At 40.7% G+C, this 19,868-nt stretch overlaps 1 protein-coding gene across 4 annotated transcripts in view; it reads left to right on the top strand.

Annotated features, from left to right (window-relative positions):
• The window catches only part of LOC117986330 (uncharacterized), a 92,838-nt gene that overhangs the window by 20,905 nt on the left and 52,065 nt on the right, over window positions 1-19,868 (top strand). Inside the window, exon 1 of one of the 4 annotated variants that reach the window (XM_034973165.2) lies at window positions 5,417-5,635. The exons of the other annotated variants lie outside the window; for them this stretch is intronic. The gene's annotated coding sequence lies outside the window, so the exon portion shown is untranslated. Of the gene's footprint in view, window positions 1-5,416; window positions 5,636-19,868 lie in introns of those variants that run through there. 4 annotated transcript variants of the gene reach the window in all.

Genomic DNA, 19,868 nt, shown 5'->3' with positions numbered 1-19,868 from the left:
CGGCCTTATCGACCAAATGGACGAAGTCCGCGAGTTTGTATGTGCACATCAAACCGACATTCTCCTAGTGCAAGAGACCTTCTTGAAACCTAGTAGAAGTAATCCCAGAATTGCCAATTTTAATATTGTCAGAAACGACAGGGCCACTGCAAAGGGTGGCACTGCTATATACTACAGAAGGGCTCTTCACTGCACTCCTCTCGATCCTCCACAACTAACCAATATGGAAGCGTCCATATGTCAGGTGAGTATGACTGGCCATCCGTCGGTCATACTAGCATCCGTCTATCTCTCTCCCTCGAAAGATCTGTTAGAAAGTGACATCCGCGCACTTCTCTCATTAGGAGACTCCGTTATCGTGGCCGGAGACCTTAACGCCAAACATCAAAGTTGGAATTGCCGCTCCCCGAACTCACGAGGACGCCAACTCGAAAGACTGACGCACCGCCCCGATCTTAACTTCATAGTTATAGCCCCTGACACACCGACTCGTTATCCAATGACCGACAATTCAACAGACAGACCGGACATACTCGATATAGCTCTTCTAAAGAACATCGCCCTTCAGGTGAGTCCTTTGGAGGTGCTGTCCGAGCTAGGGTCAGACCACCGTCCCGTCCTAATGCGGCTAGGACCCCCGCCCACCGCGGCCCCCCCGACCAAAACAGTCATTGATTTCAAGAAGCTCTCAGAGCATCTTAAGTCTATAGACTCAGTGCACATCTCTCAAATTCCTGACATTATAGGTAGTCTAGATGAAGCGCATGCAGCCTCACTGCACCTTACTAATCACATCCGCGATGCTCTAAGCGCCTGCTCCCGACAGATGCCGAACGGTTTCACCCGTCGACAGTTGCCGGACGACGCCAGAGAGCTCATCACAATCAAAAACGCTAAACGTAGAGCCCATGACGCATGTCCTAACGCCGACAACCGGAGAGAACTCTGGAGAGCCCAGAGGGAGGTAAAGGCTCGCCTTGCCGAACTCCGCGACGAACAATGGGACAGGAAGCTGAGTGAGCTCAAGCCATCGCATGTAGCCTACTACAGCCTGGCGAGAGCTCTCAAAGCCGACCCTGTCTCGGCCACTCCTCCGCTTTTACGTCCCAATCAACCGCCCGCCTTTGAAGATGTCGATAAGGCCGAATGCTTGGCCGATAGCTTAGAAGCCCAATGCTCCCCGAGCACCATCTCTGTAGACAAGTCCCATATAGAACTAGTCGAAAACAAACTAGCATCTATCTTCTCTTCCGCCCCAGGTGGCGATCCAATCCTCCCGACGAATAGCGGCGAAGTTCGTCAAATTATCAAAGAATTTCACGCCAAAAAAGCCCCAGGCCCCGACTCTATTAATAACAAAACTCTAAAGTTACTCCCCGACGTATTAATCAACCTCCTGGTTGTCATTTTCAACACCCTCATGGCGGGATGCTCCTTCCCTGACAGGTGGAAAGAAGCTACCGTTATAGGCATCCCCAAGCCAGGGAAACCTAGGAACCTCCCTACTAGCTACCGCCCCATTAGTTTGCTCAACACCCTTGGCAAGGTGTATGAGAAAGTCATCCTTAACCGACTTAGGTCCGTCGTAGAGGAGAAAAACCTCCTCAACGACGAGCAATTTGGCTTTCGAACCAGACACTCATGTGTTCATCAAGTGCACCGCCTCACGGAGCACATCCTTCTCGGTTTCAACCGATTCAAAACGAGAGGTATCCCAACGGGAGCCCTCTTCTTCGATGTAGCCAAAGCCTTCGACAAGGTGTGGCACGCCGGCTTGATCTACAAGCTTTACCATCTAGGCGTGCCCGAAAGACTCGTACGTTTACTACGAGAATTTCTCACCAATCGAACTTTCCGCTACCGTCTGGATGGAACCCTATCCTCCCCAAGACCTCTTCGAGCAGGAGTCCCTCAGGGCTCCCTGCTCTCGCCACTTTTGTACGCGCTGTACACCAGCGACATTCCCAGATCCCCTCATGTTCATATAGCCCAGTTCGCGGATGACACCGCTCTATACAGCTCCGACTTAAACTACCGGAACGTTAAAGCTCGACTCCAAAAGGCAGTCAGTAGCCTAGGCCACTGGTTCCGCCTTTGGAGGATAGAGGTTAACCCGGAGAAAAGCGCAGCAGTGCTCTTTCAAAAGTCCAAAAGGAAATCACAATACAAACTTCGACAGACTGAAATAACTCTTTACGACCGCCCCATTCCCTGGCAAACTAATACCAAGTACTTGGGTGTAACCTTTGATGACAAGATGAGCTTCGCCGCGCACATTCGTAGAGTCCGCAAGAACGCAGCGTATGTGCTCTCCCGTCTTTACCCCATGATTTGCGCAAAGAGCAAAATGTCACTTCGACATAAAGTCACGCTATACAAAACGTGCATCCGCCCAATAATGTCTTATGCCTGTGTTGCATTTGCACACCTGCCGCCCTCCTCTCTCAAACCTCTCCAAGTCCTACAGAATAAGTTTATGCGTACGGCCACTGGCTCCCCGTGGTACATGCGCAACGTGGACCTCCACAGAGACCTCCAACTCCCGACAATAGCTCATTACTTTAAACAGCTTTCCAAAATTATTTTGAGAAAGCCATTAGACACCCCAACCCCCTAATAGTTGAGGCAGCGACTTACACCCCTGACCGAAACGACCCCCCAGATAAAAGACGCCCTAAGCACGTCCTTAACGACCCCGACGATCAAATCATGACCGACAATGCACCCTATCTCGTAGGGCTACACAATTCAACCTCATCACAGCGTCTTCGCCGGCGAAGACGAGGTCCCCGATTTCTAACGTCACCCGGACGTGGGCTCACGCCACGGCCTCGGGGGCGTACGGACTAACCAACAAAACCGACAACTCCACCCATCCCAACGTCATCCTAAGCCGTGGTCCGAGCCTCACAGGAGGCGCCCTTAGGAGGACGTTGCCCCCCGACCTCTCGAATTATTTCTTCGAGCCCTAGGGCTCACCCCCAGGCGGAGCTTCGCGCTCGCCAACCCCCCCGGTGACGCTGTAGCGGCCAATAGGGCCTACGCAGCATAGTCAATCCGAAACAACACAAAAATGGGTCGCGCGACCCGGTCGCAGTCGCGGGTCGCCGTCGCGCGTCGCTGTCGCTAAGAACCGAATGCTACCTTAAGACAAATTATAATATCAGCAAAGTATTAGATAAATATCTGGCGTACCTGTAAGAAAACCTGTTAGTGCGGAGCAGTTGGCCTTCCTCGTGCTTTGAAGTCGGTTAAAAATGAAAGGAATTCTACTGTATTTCTGTCAATGCGATCAACTACTTCCAAGAAGTGGTGGCCTAGAATGCTTATGTATTAGTTAAGTTATAGAATAATCAATGTAACCGGATCCGTTAGTTTTCCATACTTAGGTGTCAAGTCCACAGCGAACGGTCTAGAGTTCTGTAGATAACTTAATAATAAAAAAATTGGGACCCCACTATTTTGGATGTTACGTCTATCGGATCAATTTTATCCGTATAAAATGTAGCCTATGTGACCCGGACCATAATAAAAAATCGATTGACACCTCATTCATTAAAATCGGTCCAGTAGTTTAGCCGCTACAGTGGAACACACAAAATAGTTACAAACATACATGTACATAGACTGCTAAAATACCCTACCCTTCCTTTTGGCTTTATCGCAGTCGGGTAAAAAAGTAAAGTAAGGCAGGCAGGCAGTGTGTTGAAAATTTAAGGGTTTGCATTCCGCTGTCAAAATTGATCAAACAACTGATTTCATCGTGGCTCGAATCCAAAAGTATTTAAAAACCACCTTGTTAAATTTAAAAACAAGTTTGCGAAAATAGTTAGTATTATTTTGGAGTTTGCCAAGTGTAGCTACTTAACTGCTGAGCTTCTGCCGGCTTTTGTCAGTAGAATTTTTTACCACAATTTGATAGAGACACATTCGAGTTACCGCTTACCACCATCACCTCACTAATGCAAAAAATATTTTTAGTAACTTTGACGTAATTTCAAAAGTTTGAGATAAATACGTGAAAACCTGCTCTTATATTTTTGACTCTAGTAGGTATGTGTAGAGTACAAACCAACTGACTGACTGAGATCAACACCATCACACAGATTACAAGTTAAAGTGGAACGCATAACTCTAAACCCTGAAGTTTAGACCGTTGATTGTGGTATTGAAGCTTTAGGTAGGCTAATGGCTTCGGGTGCAAGAAAACTGGTCCCTTAAGGAAGCTTTTGGTGTTATTAGAAAGTGATATTTGGATCGAGTTGCCAAGTAAAGCTAATTTGCTCACGGCTAGTCGCATAAGGAGCGGACCGCAGATTTTCACTTGAATTATCGCGATCAGGAAGTTTTTTTTTTTGGTTTTTCACGACTGCCCAAAAAATGAGTTTAAGTATTTAATTTAATTCAGGAACAAGTTAGCCCATGACTGCAATCTCACCTGGTGGTAATTAGTGATGATGCAGTCTAAGATGGAAACCTAGGCTAACCTGGAAGGAGTATGGCAGTTATTATTAAACCCATACACCTTTGGCTTCTACACGATATCGTATCTGCTTTGGCGGCAGCCGGTAGGGTGGTAACTAGCCACGGCCGAAGCCTCCCACCAGACCCTAGTGTAATGCTTTCAAGGTTCATGTATGTGAGTTTCTTTATTCCACTATAACTTCTAAATGCCTCAATAGATTTGGATGTATCGGATATTGTTAGAATCCTTGCATCATCCCGAGTGACACTGGTCATAATTTTTTGAGAAAAATCGGCATATGTACCTATATGGCACCATTTTCAAATCTGAATTTTTTTGTAACTATTTTTCTATAAAATATGTTGTAAAAATGCGAACCAAATCACGTTGTTTCGTGTACCTATATTTACTTCAGTGTCTACTTGAGTTAAAAGAATATTTTGAGGTTTAGATTAATTGCATGAGTCATATCAACCTTCGCAGCATCTGAATACAGCAGGATCATTGCAGAAATCTCAATTCTCCGGTTACCGACCTGATTGCCTATAAAAATAATAGCAGCCTCTCATGCCTCTCGTGTAGGGTTGCCAGTAAGCCAAACCTAATAGCCGGACAGACCAGCCAGTTTGGCCGGACATTTGGGTAGAAAGGCCGGACATTATTGAGGATTTTCGTATAGGGCGGGCGGCAATGCGGCCTGCGGGAGCGACCGACTGCAGTCGACTCGGCTGCGCTCGGCCACGCTCGTTCGCAAAATGTAAAAAGCCTAACAAAAGCCAGACACCGTTTATTTTGACCGGACACGAAATCAAAAAGCCTACCTATGTCCGGCTTTATCCGGACGCCTGGCAACCCTACTCTCGTATGCATTTTCATATGCCAGGCTATACTAAAAGTCTCCGTTGCAAACTGCCTTGAAAATTAACCTCTCAGTGTTTCTTTGCGCGCCATCGAAGCGCGTCGTTTTGCCTGTTTGCGTGCCGCCATTTTTAAAAAGTTTCTACGTCAATTTACGCCCGAAAACCACGTTCAAAAATTTTCGAAACCGTGACGAAAGAAAAATTAACAAAAATTATATTTGGTGACAGTTTTTGTGCAGTGTTGTTAGTGTTTTCTTTTCTTTTGAGGATTGTTGATTCTTGATGACTGCAGTTTGAGTCAAACAATGAGGTAAGGTTTTTGAGGTGGAAATTATTTCGTATGTTATTTGTAGAACTTTACTTATAACTAGCCTATGCTCGCGACTTCGTCCGCGTGGACGACTCAAATTTCAAACCCCTGTTTCACCCGCTTAGGGGTTGAATTTTCAAAAATCCTTTCTTAGCGGATGCCTACGTCATAATAGCTATCTGCATGTAAAATTTCAGCCCGATCCGTCCAGTAGTTTGAGCTGTGCGTCGATAGATCAGTCAGTCAGTCACCTTTTCCTTTTATATATTTAGATTAAGTTATGTAAATTACGGTAGCGGTTTGTTTGCACAGTAATTACCTATGTAGTAGGTACCTACCTACCTACCTAAATTCTACCTGGTAGAATCTACCACATGGCTGTTGTATCTCTCTATTTTACGCACAAGTTCTATTCCATCATCATCATTCGATAGACTTCCACTCTGGGTCTTTTTTCTAGGGTCTTCAACGTGCCACTATTTTGCGCGGCCTTCGCGCGGATGTCGTCGTCCACCCAGTGGAGGCTATATTCTAACGGTTTGCTTTCCGATGCAAGATCTTAGATCGGTTTTTGATCTAATTCATGATCAACCCATCGCCGGCTCACTACAGAGCACGGGTCTCCTCTCAGCTCAGAGTTAAAAGATCAATCTATATACCTATAATGTAATGTGCCCTGCCCATTGCAACACGTTGAGCTGTGTCGTTTATTCTGGTTCCCCTACGGATCTCCTCATTTGATCAAGTCCTAAGAACCTAAGAGCTCAGAACTGTGGCCTAGCGGTCAAGGCATCTGGCGCGAAACCCAGAAGACGCATGTTCGAATCCTGCCGATTCCGCAATTTTTGATATAGGTAGGTAGGTACATATTTAAATTATTTGGCTGAGATATATTCGCCGCGCCATTCAAAAATAAGATTTCTGCGCAGGTATATCGGCGTAACTTATACAAGTTGTCGCATTGTAGGCAGGTTTACATTTCTCAGTTACAATAAGTCGATATTTATCCAGGTTTGTTATAATGCCAATTGTGTATTGTTCGTTGAATGAGCATTGTTTTGTGAACAAATCGTGGTTTAAACTAAATATAGGTACACTTATACTGCAATTATCACTTCGTGTTCTTATTGTTTTCCTCAAAACCTGTGTCAAAACTCAGTCGCACAACTAGTTCTACACAATACCTAGGTATTAAATATTGGCTGACGCCCGCGTCTTCTTCTGCACGGATTTTGGTTTTTCAAAAATCCCGAAGAAACGGTTCAGTAGGTTAATTTAATTTAATTTATTTATTGGATATTGGATATTATTACATATTAAATTACATATAAAATACAGATAAAAAACAGATACAGGTACCTATATTATATCCGGTATAAAAAAGTGTGTCCCTGGATGTAAGCTATCTCCTTGTTAAAATTTCCGTACGTTTAAGAGGAGACCTATAAGTGCTCAGTAGTGGACCAACGATGGCTTGTGATGATCAATATTCTACAAATTGGTACCTATTGTACGAATTCATAGTGCTACAGGTGTTACAAAGGTGACCTAATAATTTTTAATTAATGTCAACAATGTGAGGAAATCTGCACGCTTGAAAGTTCTTTATAAAAGCTGTATAAGTCGACAATCCACACTTACCGAGCTGACGGACTAGGGCCTAAACCCTTCCAATTCAAGAGGATACCTGTAAGTACTCAGTAGTGGACCAACGATAGCTTGTGATCAGTGGCATGCAGGTCATAGAGGCATAAATGCACTGCTTACCCCAGTTGTTTAGCTCAATGCATATTTTTCATTATGACCTGCCAGTAAACAGGTTCCTACTTAACTAATGCATACCCTGGCTTCAAACCCTGTGCACGCCACTGCTTGTGATCCGTTTTTGCCATTTGGCTACGGAACCCTTAAAATAAAATAAATAAACATCGAATAGGTATGTCCTATTACTCGATTAATGATTACCTTGTAGAGAAATTTTAGTTTTATTTTAATTTTTGACATTTGTAACATTATCATTTAAATTTGTATTTTTTTGTGACTAAGTATTTAATTTGACTAATTTTATCAAAACTATGTACCTACACGTTGTTCGGTATATCATAAGTCATAACACATTGCATGCTAATAGGCAGAATTTGGCTGTACCTTTTTGTTTTGTAATATCTGCACTGTTTACCCATATTCGCAATAAAGAAATTTGAATTGAATTGAATTGAATTGATAATTTTGCATAGGTAATCGAATTGGTTATCGCACCGGGCGCCGCGGTGTTGCACCCCATTAATTTGCATTGATCGATATCTATAAAGTTGGCGCTTTCTTTCCGGGTGAGCCGTGGTTTCCTGAAATACTGAACTATTATGACACGTTATATGTATTACGTGGCAGCGCCTGATTTGCAATTTACATTACTAGCGACCCGCCCCGGCTTCGCATGGGTGCAACGTAGATACTAATATGATGTCATTGAGGTGTCATTGCCTCGGAAACTCTCAAATGAGAGGATTTTTTTCCGACCTAATTCACATTACTTCAATTTCTCTAGGGATCTCTAATTTTTTGAGAATTAAACTATAGCTATAAACCTTCCTCTTGAATCGCTGTATCTATTGGTGGAAACCGCATCAAAATCCGTTGCGTAGTTTAAAAGATCTACGCGTTCATACATACATACATACATACAGACGCGGGAAGCGACTTTATTTTATACTATGTAGAGAAGAGATTATATGATGCCCGCGAATTCGTCCGCGTGGACTTCACAAATTTCGAACCTACCTATCGAAGCTGTGATAGCCTATTAGTTGGGACGACCGCCTCCTAATCGGAGGTCAGGGGTTCGATCCCGGGCTCGCACCTTTTCGGAGTTACGTGCGTTTTAAGTAATTAAATATCACTTTCTTAGCGGTGAAGGAAAACATAGTGAGGAAACCCGCATGCCTGAGAGTTCTCTATAATGTTCTCAAAGGTGTGTGAAGTCTACCAATCCGCACATGGCCAGCGTGGTAGACTATGCCAAAACCCTTTTCACTCTGAGAGGAGACCCATGCTCTGGTGTGAGCCGGTGATGGTTTGATGACATGGTGATAGATAGATGATAGAGCATTTTCCATTGTTCGGTAAGTAACAATGGAAAATGCTCTATTACCATTCCTCATTACATCATCCCATATGGAAATCTGGTTTTCGCCATACGTGGTTGCCTATACGTTGGTAAACGTGACAAAATAGCTGTGGTACCTACAGTTGCAGACATGTGCTCAAAATTATATTAATAAAATAAAATAAAATTACTTAGATACATAATATAATGCTCGCGACTTCGTCCGCGTGGACTACACCAATTTCAAATCCCTATTTCACCCCCAGGGGTTGCATTTTCTAAAATCCTTTCTTAGCGGATGCCTACGTCATAATAGCTATCTGCATCTGCATGCCAAACTTCAGAGTTCAGCCCGATATGTCCAGTAGTTTGAGCTGTGCGTCGATAGATCAGTCAGTCAGTCAGTCAGTCACCTTTTCCCTTTATATATTTAGATTGAGATAATAGAAAGTAGAAACATCGAACAACTAAACTTTACACTTACAGCAACGAAACAAACATTATAAAATTCCTCATTGCTGTGAAATTAGTGTATTAAAAATAAAAGGCGTAAGAAATTACCACGTAAAATGTAAATTACCTACTTAATTATACTTACCTATTAATATTACAGATTTTTATTTAAAAACCATAGAGCATATATTTTTCATTTTCATTTGAATTTATGACTTTTCTTACTGTCTTCTTTGTCTGGTGGGAGGCTTCAGCTGTGGCTAGTTTACCGGCATAACCGACGCACGTGCTCCTGGTGTGCACGGGCGTAGCAGATCAACGCGAGCGCCATTTAGGTTCCCCGACCTCACTCCATGCAGCCCTCGGCAACCTGGGCGGTCTACTCGGCTTCTGGAGCGAGCTTGGATGGCTGGAGTGAAGACTTCGGCGGGGAGGGGCGATGCACGCACAACAGACGGAAACGTTTAAGTGCGGAAACCAGCCCACAATGAAGAAGAACCGGCATAACCGTACCAAGCGATTTAGCGTTCCGGTATAATGCCGAGTAGAAACTAAAAGGGGTATGGGTGATGGGTTCCCAACGAGTCACACTGAAACGAGTCACACCGTGACTCGTTGGGAATCCATCGAAAAAAAATTCCCATCGAGTCACATGTTACTCTGGGTGTGACGCGTTGGGAATAGTTAATTTAATTTATTTATAGTATTTGGCCATAGTTTACCACGCTGAGCGTCAAGTAGTAGACTATGGCCAAAACCCTTCTCACTCTGAGAGGAGACCCGTGCTTTGTAGTGAGCCGGTGATGGGTTGATCATGATGATGATAATGATGATATTTACTTGAGTGGTGATGGTGATATAATCAATTAAGGGAGGGTTAAGAATAGAAACTAAAAGGGGTATGGGTGATGGGTTCCCAACGAGTCACACTGAAACGAGTCACACCGTGACTCGTTGGGAATCCATCGATAAAAATTCCCATCGAGTCACATGTTACTCTGGGTGTGATGCGTTGGGAATAGTTATTTTAATTTAGTTATAGTATTTATTTACTTGAGTGGGTGATGGTGATATAATCAATTAAGGGAGGGTAAAGAATTTATGTAATAACTCAAATCATTTGTTCAAACTGGGTACATAAACAAATATAAATTAATCACTACCTGGGTTTAATAAAAACGACCATAACCCTCCCAGGTTAGCCCGCTTCCATCTTATACTGCATCATCACATACCACTAGGTGAGATTGCAGTCAAGAGCTAACTTGTATCTGAATAAAATAAATAGAAATTACTAAGAGTTCTATAGATCTAACATACCTATCTACTTAGGTAGGTACCTTCCTACAACCTTGAAACAGCAAAAATTTCCATGACCTAGAGCAGTCCAAACGCCGAATGCCGACGATTCAAAATAGCATCTATTACTGATACAATACTCGACAATGCACGTCAATCATTGAGACAAAGAGGCTGTGAGTAGGTAATTTGTAACGATAACCCACGGATGACTTTGAATTCATTTTTTTACTTGCTTCTATAAAGAAGAATAGAACATACCTGCTGTTTAGAATCAATATAACAAAGCAAAGCGCTACTTACTTTCCTCCACAGGGTTCTTCTCTAAAAAGCGCAAGTCGGAACATAATATGTACCGAGGTATATGATATGGAGTAGATACTAATAGATGATGCCCGCGAATTCGTCCGCGTGGATTTAGGTTTTTTAAAATTCCGTGGGAACTGTTTAATTTTCCGGGATGTAAGCTAATTTCATCAAAATCGGTTAAACTTTTGGGGCCATGAAAAGCTAGCAGACAGATACACTTTCGCATTTTTAATATTAGTATGGATTGCTCTCACCTTTGGGCCTGAGTAGCCCAGCACCATTTGACTGGTTTAAATGAGGGATGATTGATTCAAATGATTTTGTGTGATGATTGGATTGTTGGTCTAAGATGGAAGCAAGAACTTGAAAAAGATATGAAAATGACTAAGTAGAGGGAAATCGAAAGACGAACTAAACACATAAAGTACACTAGCGACCCGCCCCAGCTTCGCACGGGTAGCTTATTAAAATTTTCGTAGGGATCTCTAATTTTTAAAAATAATACATAGCCTATGTCATTTAGAAATAATGTAGCTTAGCTACTGGTGGAAGAATTTTCAAAATCGGTTCAGTACTTCGAGAGATTACCCCCTACCACAGAATCTAAATATATAAAAGGAAAAGGTGACTGACTGACTGACTGACTGACTGACTGACTGACTGACTGATCTATCAACGCACAGCTCAAACTACTGGACGGATCGGGCTGAAATTTGGCATGCAGATAGCTATTATGACGTAGGCGTCCGCTAAGAAAGGATTTTTAAAAATTCAACTCCTAAGGGGGTGAAATAGGGGTTTGAAATTTGTGTAGTCCACGCGGACGAAGTCGCGAGCACAAGCTAGTCTAAATATATAAAAGGAAAAGGTGACAGACTGACTGACTGACTGATCTATCAACGCACAGCTTAAACTACTGGACGGATCGGGCTGAAATTTGGCACGCAGACAGCTATTATGACGTAGGCATCCGCTAAGAAAAGATTTTCGAAAATTCAACTCCTAAAGGGGTGAACTAGGGGTTTGAAGTTTGAATAGTCCACGCGGACGAAGTCGCGAGCAAAAGCTGGTATATAATAATAGTATGCCCCTACAAACAAGCACAAACTTTATCTCTTTAAATTATTAGTATAGAAGTATAGATAACTGCAAAAACTATACCTTCATAAGTTGAGTAAAAAGAAAATCATGTTCTCAGATTCCAAACACCATTACATCTATTTTTGATGGGCTCGTTATTTCCAATTAGGGGGATACGGACATCCTTCACATTAAAGAGATCCATGGTAAAGATAAAAGTACAATAATCATAATACACCTTAAATAGGTATTTAACATTCATACAAAAATAGCTCTCACACTTAACTGAATACGTACCAAAACTGCTTGTATGTATTTCGGTTTAAGTGGTACTTTTCTGTTTTCATCTGTAATCTGTAATGGTAATAAATTAGTCTGGTTTAAATTTAGTTTGAATGAGTGATGTTCATTGTGTTTTCTCCAGAGAATTCTAAGTAATAGAAATAGAATTTTCTATTCTTTGTAGCAGATCGCCCATAAGATGGGCACAGAGCAAGTAAGGGCTGCGGTGGATCTTCTACTGTCTAGCTTTATAGCTTTATAGCTAGACAGTAGTAGATATCTTATGATAAGATTTTGAAATAAGATCCACCAAAGAGCATAGCCTGCTGTGATAGCCTAGTGGTTAGGAGTTAGGACGTCCGCCTTCTAATCGGAGGTCGGGGGTTCGATCCCGGGCTCGCACCTTTTCGGAGTTACGTGCGTTTTAATTAATTAAATATCACTTGCATTAACGGTGAAGGAAAACGTCGTGAGGAAACCTGCATGCCTGAGAGTTCTCCATAATGTTCTCAAAGGTGTGTGAAGTCTACCAATCCGCACATGACCAGCGCGGTAGACTATGGCCAAAACCCTTCTCACTCTGAGAGGAGACCCGTGCTCTGTAGTGAGCCGGCGATGGGTTGATCATGATGAAAGAGCATAGGCGCTGTATACTTCTCGATTTAAAAAATAAATAAACGGATCCTCTACTGCAACTTTCTTCACTGGAGTTACTGTGATAGGCAGTAACTATTGTTGGTGTTGTGAAAAAAAGGGTCGGAAAAAAGGATTGTTAGTTTTTGTGAAATTTCATCAATATACATATTCTCTTCAGCGAAATTGTTGAAATTGGCATAACTTTTATCGAACAGGTTAGAAAATCCCATATTACTGAACGCTACTCCTCAGTAGTTTCAGAAATAGAATTTTTAAAGCTAAAGAGCACTACTTGAATGGAAGATCCAAAAATACTACTTTACCTTTCTGTTTACGAAGCTTCGTTTACCGTAGGAAGAACCAATTTGAGTGCACTTAAAAATAGGTACAACTAGAGAGCTGTCATAATACTAGAGGCGGTAATGTCTCGCAAACCGGCTTCAACCTAACTAGTGAATAAGACAGACCGACGAATGTAAATTCACCTGCGACGCTTCCCTTGATCAATCTCTATCTACTGTTGAAAAATGCTCTACAAAACCGCTATCTCTTTCTAAAGGTACATTATTTTCTGAAGCGTACTGTATATTCTCCCTTGGCCCGTTATCTGTGGTTGGGACTCTGGTGGGATGTAGCACAGTCAGAGTGAATTAGTGTGAGGGAACTCTCGGTTTGACCCTTAATCGACAATAATATTATGTCAAATTTTAGGCTATGGGAGACGTGGAATCAAAGAAGAATAGGCCCATAGGCCACCTAGTGTCAAATGTAGGAACATTTTGACGCCTGCCAGTGTCGTCGAAGCCTCGAGGTTGTGTTACAAATTCCCACTGTTGTGAACTGTGGCACAGTGTACTATATTTATATATGTATGTTGCACCGTATCGTGTTTAGTTGGGCCTCTCTTAATCTATATATATATAACTAGTATTTTGCTCGCTGCTCGAGCTGCTAAAGCAGCTCTCGAGGTCTATAATGGCCATTTTGAATAATAAAAAATTTTGTATGAAAAAAAAAAATCCGCCATTTTGAATTTTTTTTCAAGTCATCAAATAGACCTTCGGATCCTGATCATCTCTTGCCAAGAAACCACTCTTCCATCTTTCGTACCCTCCGAGATGGACGCCGATGAAATTTGTATGGCGGCCATCTTTTTTTCACAATTTTGAATTTTTTTTCAAATTTTTGGCAATTGGATGAGGTTTCGAATGACATTTGGTCGAGCACCTCCCACCTATCTTCGATACCTCAAGCGTGCCCTTCACCCGTCTCCGAAATCCTCAATCATCAGCTCCCTCCATATGTTGCCCTAAAGGAATCTTTGTCTTCTATATGAAACCACAAGTGAAAAAAAAAAGTTTCATACAAAATTTTACAGGAGGAAATTTTTTGAAAATCTCGGCCGCCATCTTGTTTTTCCATTTTTTTTTAAATTTTCTAAAAATCGTTTACTAATATCTTCAATTGTTGCAAGTTGTAACAAAATCGGTTGGAAAACAAAAAAGTTACAAAAGTCAGGTCGGCCGCCATCTTGTTTTTCTGAAATGTCATAATTTTTCCCTACTCGAATCCCACTTCTGAACATATCTCCCATACATTATTATATCATTTTCTGTCTCTTTCTAGGAGAACAATTATGTCAATGAGTCAGTGAGTGAGTGAGTGAGTCAGTGGTAATCGAGCTATATATAGTATAATAATAATAACTAGTATTTTGCTCGCTGCTCGAGCTGCTAAAGCAGCTCTCGAGGTCTATAATCGCCATTTTGAATAATAAAAAAATTTGTATGAAAAAAAAAAAATCCGCCATTTTGAATTTTTTTTCCATCCATCGAGTAGACCTTTGGATCCTGATCATCTTTTGCCAAGAAACCACTCTTCCATCTGTCATACCCTCCGAGATGGACGCCGATGAAATTTGTATGGCGGCCATCTTTTTTTTGGAATTTTGAATTTTTTTTCAAATTTTTGGCAATTGGATCGGGTTTCGAATGACATTTGGTCGAGCACCTCCCACCTATCTTCAATACCCTAAGCGTGCCCTTCACCCGTCTCCGAAATCCTCAATCATCAGCTCCCTCCATATGTTGCCCTAAAGGAATCATTGTCTTCTATATGAAACCATAAGTGAAAAAAAAAAGTTTCATACAAAATTTTACAGGAGGAAATTTTTTGAAAATCTCGGCCGCCATCTTGTTTTTCCATTTTTTTTTAAATTTTCTAAAAATCGTTTACTAATATCTTCAATTGTTGCAAGTTGTAACAAAATCGGTTGGAAAACAAAAAAGTTACAAAAGTCAGGTCGGCCGCCATCTTGTTTTTCTGAAATGTCATAATTTTTCCCTACTCGAATCCCACTTCTGAACATATCTCCCATACATTATTATATCATTTTCTGTCTCTTTCTAGGAGAACAATTATGTCAATGAGTCAGTGAGTGAGTGAGTGAGTCAGTGGTAATCGAGCTATATATAGTATAACTAGTATTTGCTCGCTGCTCGAGCTGCTAAAGCAGCTCTCGAGGTCTATAATCGCCATTTTGAATAAATAAAAAAAGTTTTAAATTTTGTATGAAAAAATAAATTCCGCCATTTTGAATTTTTTTTCAAGTCATCGAGTAGACCTTCGGATCCTGATCATCTCTTGCCAAGAAACCACTCTTCCATCTGTCATACCCTCCGAGATGGACGCCGATGAAATTTGTATGGCGGCCATCTTTTTTTCACAATTTTGAATTTTTTTTCAAATTTTGGCAATTGGATGAGGTTTCGAATGACATTTGGTCGAGCACCTCCCACCTATCTTCAATACCTCGAGCGTGCCCTTCACCCGTCTCCGAAATCCTCAATCATCAGCTCCCTCCATATGTTGCCCTAAAGGAATCTTTGTCTTCTGTACGAAAGTATTGGTGAAAAAAAAAAGTTTCATACAAAATTTTACAGGAGGAAATTTTTTGAAAATCTCGGCCGCCATCTTGTTTTTCCAATTTTTTTCACTTTTTCTAAACATCGTTTGCTAATGTCTAAAATAACTGCAAGTTGTAACAAAGTCGGTTGAAAAACAAAAAAGTTACAAAAGTCACGTCGGCCGCCATCTTGTTTTTCTGAAATGTCATAATTTTTCCCTACTTGAATCCCACTTCTGAACATATCACCCATACATTATTATATCATTTTCTGTCTCTTTCTAGGAGAACAATTATGTCAATGAGTGAGTCGGCGGAAAAAATAAATTCCGCCATTTTGAATTTTTTTTCAAGTCATCAAATAGACCTTTAGATCTTGATCATCTTTTGCCAAGAAACCACTCTTCCATCTTTCATACCCTCCGAGATGGACTCGGATGAAATTTGTATGGCGGCCATCTTTTTTTCGGAATTTTGAATTTTTTTTTAAATTTTTGGCAATTGGATGAGGTTTCGAATGACATTTGGTCGAGCACCTCCCACCTATCTTCGATACCTTAAGCGTGCCCTTCACCCGTCTCCAAAATCCTCAATCATCAGCTCCCTCCATATGTTGCCCTAAAGGAATCTTTGCCTTCTATACGAAAGTATTAGTGAAAAAAAAAAGTTTCATACAAAATTTTACAGGAGCAAATTTTTTTAATATCTCGGCCGCCATCTTGTTTTTCGTATTTTTTTCACTTTTTCTAAAAATCGTTTGATAACATCTAAAATTACTGCAAGTTTAAACAAAATCGGTTGGAAAACAAAAAAGTTACAAAAGTCAGGTCGGCCGCCATCTTGTTTTTCTGAAATGTCATAATTTTTCCCTAGTCGAATCCCACTTCTGAACATATCTCCCATACATTATTATATCATTTTCTGTCTCTTTCTAGGAGAACAATTATGTCAATCAGTGAGTGAGTGGTAATTGAGCTATATATAGTATAATAATAATAACTAGTATTTTGCTCGCTGCTCGAGCTGCTAAAGCAGCTCTCGAGGTCTATAATCGTCATTTTGAATAATAAAAAATTTTGTATGAAAAAAAAAAATTCCGCCATTTTGAATTTTTTTTCAATCCATCGAGTAGACCTTCGGATCCTGATCATCTCTTGCCAAGAAACCGTTCTTCCATCTTTCATACCCTCCGAGATGGACGCCGATGAAATTTGTATGGCGGCCATCTTTTTTTTCGGAATTTTAAATTTTTTTTCCAATTTTTGGCAATTGGATGAGGTTTCGAATGACATTTGCTCGAGCACCTCCCACCTATCTTCAATACCTTGAGCGTGCCCTTCACCCGTCTCCGAAATCCTCAATCATCAGCTCCCTCCATATGTTGCCCTAAAGGAATCTTTGTCTTCTGTACGAAAGTATTAGTGAAACAAAAAAGTTTCATACAAAATTTTACAGGAGGAAATTTTTTGAAAATCTCGGCCGCCATCTTGTTTTTCCAATTTTTTACACTTTTTCTAAAAATCGTTTGCTAATATCTTCAATTGTTGCAAGTTGTAACAAAATCGGTTGGAAAACAAAAAAGTTACAAAAGTCAGGTCGGCCGCCATCTTGTTTTTCTGAAATGTCATAATTTTTCCCTACTCGAATCCCACTTCTGAACATATCTCCCATACATTATTATATCATTTTCTATCTCTTTCTAGGAGAACAATTATGTCAATCAGTGAGTGAGTGGTAATTGAGCTATATATAGTATAACTAGTATTTTGCTCGCTGCTCGAGCTGCTAAAGCAGCTCTCGAGGTCTATAATCGCCATTTTGAATAATAAAAAATTTTGTATGAAAAAATAAATTCCGCCATTTTGAATTTTTTTTCCAGCCATCGAGTAGACCTTCGGACCATGATCATCTCTTGCCAAGAAACCACTCTTCCATCTTTCATACCCTCCGAGATGGACGCGGATGAAATTTGTATGGCGGCCATCTTTTTTTCGGAATTTTGAATTTTTTTTTAAATTTTTGGCAATTGGATGAGGTTTCGAATGACATTTGGTCGAGCACCTCCCACCTATCTTCAATACCTTGAGCGTGCCCTTCACCCGTCTCCGAAATCCTCAATCATCAGCTCTCTCCATATGTTGCCCTAAAGGAATCTTTGTTTTCTATATGAAACCGTGATTGAAAAAAAAAAGTTTCATACAAAATTTTACAGGAGGAAATTTTTTGAAAATCTCGGCCGCCATCTTGTTTTTCCAATTTTTTTTACATTTTCTAAAAATCGTTTACTAACATCTACAAGAGCTGCAAGTTTAAACAAAATCGGTTGGAAAACAAAAAAGTTACAAAAGTCAGGTCGGCCGCCATCTTGTTTTTCTGAAATGTCATAATTTTTCCCTACTCGAATCCCACTCCTGAACATATCTCCCATACATTATTATATCATTTTCTGTCTCTTTCTAGGAGAACAATTATGTCAATGAGTCAGTCAGTGGTAATTGAGCTATATATAGTATAACTAGTATTTTGCTCGCTGCTCGAGCTGCTAAAGCAGCTCTCGAGGTCTATAATGGCCCTTTGAACAATTTTAAAAAAGTCATACATTTTCTATGAAAAAAAAAATTCCGCCATTTTGAATTTTTTTTCAAGTCATCGAATAGACCTTTGAATCCTGATCATCTTTTGCCAAGAAACCACTCTTCCATCTTTCGTACCCTCCGAGATGGACGCCGATGAAATTTGTATGGCGGCCATCTTTTTTTCGGAATTTTAAATTTTTTTTCAAATTTTTGGCAATTGGATGAGGTTTCGAATGACATTTGGTCGAGCACCTCCCACCTATCTTCAATACCTTGAGCGTGCCCTTCACCCGTCTCCGAAATCCTCAATCATCAGCTCCCTCCATATGTTGCCCTAAAGGAATCTTTGTCTTCTATATGAAACCGTGATTGAAAAAAAAAAGTTTCATACAAAATTTTACAGGAGGAAATTTTTTGAAAATCTCGGCCGCCATCTTGTTTTTTCCAATTTTTTACACTTTTTCTAAAACATGTTTACTAATATCTTCAATAGTTGCAAGTTGTAACAAAATCGGTTGGAAAACAAAAAAGTTACAAAAGTCAGGTCGGCCGCCATCTTGTTTTTCTGAAATGTCATAATTTTTCCCTACTCGAATCCCACTTCTGAACATATCTCCCATACATTATTATATCATTTTCTATCTCTTTCTAGGAGAACAATTATGTCAATGAGTCAGTGAGTGAGTGAGTGAGTGGTAATTGAGCTATATATATATAAAAAATAATATAAAATTCAAAGTCCTGACATATATATCAACGCACAGCCTAAACCGCTGGTCCTAGAGACATGAAATTTGGAGGGTGTGTTCTTTGTAAAGAGTAGGTATCCACTAAGAAAGGATTTTTGAAATTCCACCTCTAAGTGGGTTAAATGGGGAATGGAAGTTTGTATGAAAGTCCGTCATTTTTGAAGTTACATAGATGAAAATTGGTCTTTAAGCTTTCGGTTAAAAATAAAAAAATACGTATTTCACGATTTTTGGAAATTCTATTACCGAGGGGGTTGTAAGGGATGGAAGTTTGTATGAAAGTCATTTTTCAAGTTATTTGCATGAAAATTGGTATTTGGGTTTTCGGCAACAAATGAAGAAATATGTATTTCAGAATTTTGTGAAATTCAACCCCCACCTCGATTTTCTAAATTCCATCTGAGCGAAGCCGGGGCGGGTCAGCTAGTATTATGATATTATGATGTATGAGGTCTGCACTCTGCATCTCTAAAAGATTTGTAACTCAATGGGAGTAACTGATAGTAAAGCGGCCGTGAATGAAATGCTTTTGAAAGAAAACAGATGGTAAAGACAAACAAAGGGAAGTTACTAATTAAGTTTCGGTAATTGTGGATCAATGAAAACCGATCTGTGGTGGTATGTATGGTGTTAATTAAACAGTAAGAGGTAAGAACCTACCTACAGCCGTGGTAGCCTAGTGGTTTTAAGACGTCCACATCCTATTCGGGAGGATCCGGGATCATTCCCGGGCACGCACCTCCAATTTGTCGGAGTTATGTGCGAAAACATCATGAAGAAACCTGTATGGCTGAGCGTTCTCCATAATTTTCTCAAAGGTGTTCACACACCAGTCTGC

Source organism: Maniola hyperantus, chromosome 11 (genome assembly GCF_902806685.2).
Source record: "Maniola hyperantus chromosome 11, iAphHyp1.2, whole genome shotgun sequence".
NCBI classification, from domain to species: Eukaryota; Metazoa; Arthropoda; class Insecta; order Lepidoptera; family Nymphalidae; genus Maniola; species Maniola hyperantus.
Note: the sequence above shows the minus strand (reverse complement) of the source record. Positions and strands in the feature narration are given on the sequence as shown.